The sequence below is a fragment of the Platalea leucorodia genome, assembly GCF_965183815.1.
Source record: "Platalea leucorodia genome assembly, chromosome: 1".
Taxonomy (NCBI): Eukaryota; Metazoa; Chordata; class Aves; order Pelecaniformes; family Threskiornithidae; genus Platalea; species Platalea leucorodia.
Window position 1 is genome coordinate 144086956 of NC_138823.1, and position 6000 is coordinate 144092955.

Genomic DNA, 6000 nt, shown 5'->3' on the forward strand with positions numbered 1-6000 from the left:
CCAAAAAAGAAATATTTGTCCCTCAAATATAAAAACAAAATATAAAGTTCCACTAGACTAAATGATACAATTCTATGACAAATACTGACTCATATTTTCAGAAAGTCCTTCATTCCCCTAAAGTAATTTCTACCAATCGCTACAACAAATAGTTAAAATGAGACCAATGTCCTTGAATTAATCTTCTGACATCTGCAAAGTAATGATTTAAAGTAGAATTTTAACACTCTGAACTACCGTGTAGTCTTCCTGATTTGAATTACTTCCCTTGAGATTTCCAAAATGCATGTTTATATTTTCTTGTTGTTACTGAAACAATAAAACTAATGCTTCGTGAACTTCTTCCTAAATGACAGAGCCTGGTGGTAGTGGGGTTTTTTGTTTGTTTGTTTGTTTGTTTTTTTTTCTTCTTCTCCAGGGCATTTAGCATTTAAAAAAATATATTTCAAAAACTTAGTTGCCATTAATTTCAGTTGCAAGAGTGTGTATTCAACACTTCCACAAGCCAGATCTCAAGTGTCTTAAAATTGAGCCTTAAAATCTAAGGAAGACAGTGGTCAATCAAACATTTTTATGATAAATAACTACTTGGCATCTGTAGTAGGCATCTGGGTAGAGTGGCGTTATCTAGGACACCATTTTACTCCCTTAACCTGTTTGTCCTTTTCATTCCATACATCTTCCATCTCCTGCAATACATGACAAGTATCCTAGAAACAAAAACATGAGTTCATCTTGTTGCCCATATGGGAATCCTTTGGAAAAATAGTGTAGGAATATATATTGCAGCTGGTGGGGGCAAATGAGGGAGTCTTGCCTTGACTCTGGAACTTCCTATTGGACAGTTCTTATTAGATTTCCTTGGCTGTGCATCTTGGAATCTTTGTGAAGTAAAGCTCCCAATTTTTCTGGTGAAATGCATGGCAGAGAAAGAGATGTGTTAATAAGGTGGAACCTGTAGAAGAAGGAGCTGTTGAAGTTTACCTACCTAGTCTTATTAAGACTGTACAAACAGTGATTATTTTTTTCTTTTTTTTTTTTTTTTTGGGGGGGGGTGGGGTGGGGAGGCCTAGATTATGAAAATTTGGATCAACTTTTGCATGAGAAGAAAAATGCATGTCCTTGATGCTAAGGACAGTTTTCCCTTCACTATCTTTCAAGTGCCTTCTCCACAGCAGGATGGCTCTAATGATTCTCAATACAGTGGCTAGAAACTGTTACTAACATGGAGAAGTGTTTTGTTCTGTGAAAAAGCTGAGCTATTTTAAACTGAAATAAAAATAATAGAAGGGTTGGGAGACTCTTGTCTTCATGAATGACTTGGATGCAGGACTTGAAGGATTACTATCTAAGTTTGCCAATGACACAAAATTGGGAGGAGCTGTTGACACTCTCGAGGGCAGAGAGGCCCTGCAGAGAGATTTGGACAAATTAGAGAGCTGGGCAATCACCAATTGTATGAAGTTTAACAAGGGCAAGTGCCGGATTTTGCACCTGGGACGTGGCAACCCTGGATGTACATACAGGCTGGGGAACAAGAGGCTGGAGAGCAGCCCCGTGGAGAGGGATCTGGGGGGTTCTGGTCGATGGCAAGTTGAACATGAGCCAACAGTGTGCCCTGGCAGCCAAGAGAGCCAACCGTGTCCTGGGGGGCATCAAGCACTGTACTGCTAGCCGGTCGAGGGAGGTGATTGTCCCCCTCTACTCTGCACTGGTGAGGCCTCATCTTGAGTGCTGTGTGCAGTTTTGGGCACCACAGTACAAAAAAAATGCAAAGCTGCTAAAGAGTGTCCAGAGGAGAGCCACGAAGATGGTGAAGGGTTTAGAGGGGAAGCTGTATGAGGAGCAGTTGAAGTCACTTGGTCTGTTCAGCCTGGAGAAGAGGAGACTGAGGGGAGACCTCATCGCTGTCTACAGCTTCCTCACAAGGGAAGGAGGAGGGGCAGGCACTGATCTCTTCTCTGTGACAACCAATGATAGGACCCAAGGGAACAGCAGGAAGATACGCCAGGGGAGGTTTAGGTTGGACATTAGGAAAAGGTTCTTCACCCAGAGGGTGGTGGAGCACTGGAACAGGCTCCCCAGGGAGGTAGTCACGGCGCCAAGCCTGACAATATTCAAGAAGCGTTTGGACAATGCCCTCAGACATATGGTGTGAATTTTGGGGTTGTCCTATTCAGGGACAGGAGCTGGACTCAATGATCCTTGTGGATTCCATCCGACTTGGGACATTCTATGACTCCAAAATGAATGGTTACTATTAGTGAAATTATGAGTAACCAAAACATGGGTCTCATCCATTGTCAATCAACTTTAAAAAGAGGCAGCATTATCACTGAAATCTTTTATATGAATGAGAAGAGTGTTGAAGCAGTTGATGTAAATAATTTCCAAATAAGACCTCAGGCTTATCAAAAATTGACAGATTTTTTCGCAACAGCTATAGCAGTCCTAGATGTTTAGAATGGAAGTTCTTCCTAGAGAGCTTCTCATATTTGGCCCATCTGTGTTAGAGGGGGAAAATCCAAATCAAACAACAGTGGAAGAAGTTTGGACTAGCACTGATAAGGATGAAAGCGAAACTTCAGTCCTGCAAATATGTGGGCACATTTACCTTTAAACTCACTTGCAATTACATTTATTCCTCTGAGCAAAGTTAAATAGCTGTACTTTTTTGCAGAATCAAGGCCTAAATCTGCAAAATACATTTTGTTTCTGTGCTACCAAGTTCCATATAAACTCATGAGTGTTGGTGCTGTTGTGAGAGAGGCCAAAGAGTTTTCCCCTCATGTCAACTCCCATATTTTTTTTAATCGGATCTACTCAGCTTATTAGTTTTAAGTGTCTGTGCAGAGACGAGAAAATAAAGGTACACAAATAAATACAGGATATAAACCCAGAAGAATTTTCTTGTGGTCCTGCTGTTACCGTTTTTTGCCAAGTCTAAAATATCTTCTGTAAGAAGGTGTAGTCTGAGCAGCAAAGATTTTCAAGACCTATATATATGTAGTCTTGGTGCACAGTGGCATAGTCAAACCTTTGAATGGTCCATTCCTCTAAGCAAAATGCTTACTGACTCCCTGCAAGTAGCTCCAGTTACCCAAGTTTTCAAGGCAAGGTTAATGGCTATCCCAGTGAAAAGTGTGTATAACTAAGGAGGTAAGGAGGTAGAATTTTATAAATAGGTATGTTTATATATGTTAATATATATGTTAATATACCTGCACACATTAGTACCTATATAAAGCCAGGAAATGGCTGCTCTTTTTTTTTTTTTTTTTTTTTTTTTTTTAAATTGCCATGGAGTTATTCGGAAGAGTATGTCAAACTTTTTAGAGGACCAGCAGAAAAAATTGTATCGCAAAGTTTGCAGTGAGAAGAGAATACTCTTCCTGATATGTCCTCCTCAGAGGATACAAAGGATTCTTGTTTACCTGTTTGTTTCTAGTCTCACTGTTGTTTGGTGGGTTTTTTTGTTTGCTTGTTTGTTTGTTTTTTGTAATGGAATATATCTGCCAGGCTCTACCTGGGGGATCGTGTTTCTGAATGTTTTCCATCCTGTCACTGAATGCGTGTCTTTGAGCAAAGTTTGGCTTTTGAATTTTCTTGTCTGTATGGTAGCAGTTAATTTGCTCACTAAGAATTTCATCGTGAAGGGTGACGTGCTGTCTGTCCCTGTGTAATTTGATTTAGAAGATGGAATTCAGAATGTGTACATGTCCCACTGTACCTCTCAAACAACCTGGTCTTTGACACAGTAAGTAGTGATCATCTGGGTCTTATAGAAATGGATGAAAAAAATCAATTACTGGGAATTTTCAAAATGCTGATCAGTTAACTCGCGATTATAATAGAATGTGGATCTTTTAAGGATTTAGGCTGCAGGTATTTTACCACTGTAATTTTCTCCCACTGTCCAAATACAGGAACTGTAGAGCCCTTCCTGTTCAGCTGCATGTGGGGGAGGCTTCTGGGACTCAACAACTTTTGGTGGTTGTGCAGCATTTCTTGGGTATTCTATCTCGGGCAGGAATTTTCTAGAAGGATCAGCCAGATTCCTGGTAGCTGACACTACCAACCACAGAAGAGGGTATGATGCAGGAAGACAGATGAGACTGGGCAGCTGCTTCGTGGGCATATATCCCTGTTACAGACAGGGCAATCAATGGTAGAAGTCTGGGTTGATGGGTGTAAGATGAACGGCAAATTAAATGGCATCTCAACACGAAAGTCATTCAGAGCTCTTCTTTTCAGTCTCAACATAAAGATGCTTCTTGCAGTTACTAAGACATTGGTAATGTTCTCCATTCCTAGCTCAAAAGCAGAGCTTCTGTCTACAGTTAAATATTCATCAGTTTGATTTTTCTGTGACTGTAGACCTTCCATCTACAGTGAAATATTCATTGGTCTGATTTTCTGTGTGAATGTGCAGCTTCTCTGCAGGCACCTCAGGATTGTAACTCAACTGATTCTTCCAGTCTCGGTGTTCTTTCATTCACTTCAGAAATGGAAATACTTTCTGTACATGCCTCTTCCCCTAAAGAGTGTTGGAGAGACAGGTTCTAAAGGGACTCTTTCCTGGTGTTCCCAACCATTTTATCCTTTCTGGGACCTGCAGCTTGTTATGAGGCTTTACATTCATTGTTCGCGTAGGTCCCTAGTATAGCACGCCAGGGTCACCTCCACAGGGGATTGACATACAGGTGTATGGGATACCCATGCCCACCTCGAGCAGCAGCTGGAGACCAGTTGGAACACACTAAAACCTCTCAAATGGCCTATCAAGTGTGTATTCATGGGCAACTGAAGCTCTGTAAGCCTCATAAACCTGCCAGGACTGGACATGCCTTTGGTATCTCTCTCATATGGAGTTTCTTAGCTGACCGTTTACATTTCTTAGAAGTTTCTGGGATGTTTCAGTGTTGGCTGATGCAGTGTGACGTGACACCTTTTAGCTATGCAGCTCTGAATATGTGCGACTTGAACAGAATGCAACAGTATTGTGATTGCTGTCATTTATTTCACTTTTGAGTTGCATTGTATCTTCTTGCACCTTGTGATGTGCTGAAGGACCTTAGTTTTGTTATTTTTTTCTTTTACTTCTTGCCAACACTGATTTAAAAAATTAGATTTTTCAAATGCAGTATGAAGTTAAGTGCTTTTTATATAATTAGTAACAGTCCACCTGCAATGTCTGAGATTGGCATGACCATTTGTTACATGGTAGCTAGTCATCTCCCACTATCTGGTCTGACTGTTTGGTTTATTGTCAAGAAACTGTCCTCCCTTTTTCCTTGATCATTTTGTATGCATCGGAATGCTCTCAAATTTTCTGAATAATTTTTGCCTAGCAGTTTGCAATATCCCGTAGTCAACCGTTCATATGGATTACAGCTTTTCAGGCCCTTGTGTTATCTTCCTTAATTGCCCATCAGCATCACTTCCTTTCAGGAATCTTTCAAGTACTGCATCCACCTTCTCTCCACCAGTCCTCAGTGATGTACAGTAGGTGTTGCCTTGGTCCTCTTACTGAGGTTGGTCTATCTACTACAATGAAGAACAAACCTGCTTGGTAAGGGCTTATTCTAGGAGTTGGTGTTAAGAATATGTTTGTAAGAAAAATGATCAGAGCAATGCTGAATATTCCTTATGCAGATGGTAATCCTTTGGTCATGGCCTTTGAAGTACTCAAAGTCAGTAGTACTTTCCAGAGAAGGAACTTAGAGACATTTCCTACCTGAGGAGTCTCTCAAATATGTTCTTGCAAACACTTTGCTGTGATGAACTGGTCTTTCCCAAGGAAAATACTCCAAAGAGCGTTTTCATCAAGGAATTCCCAACTGGCCTAGTACTCAGAGCAATGCAACACTCATGCTCAGATAGAACAAACATATAGGGAAGAGAGATGTTCTCATTAGATTTCACTAGCACTGTGTGATATCACCAGATTTCAGTATCTGAGCTGACAGAGATGATTTAGAGTGCAAATAAACTATTAGC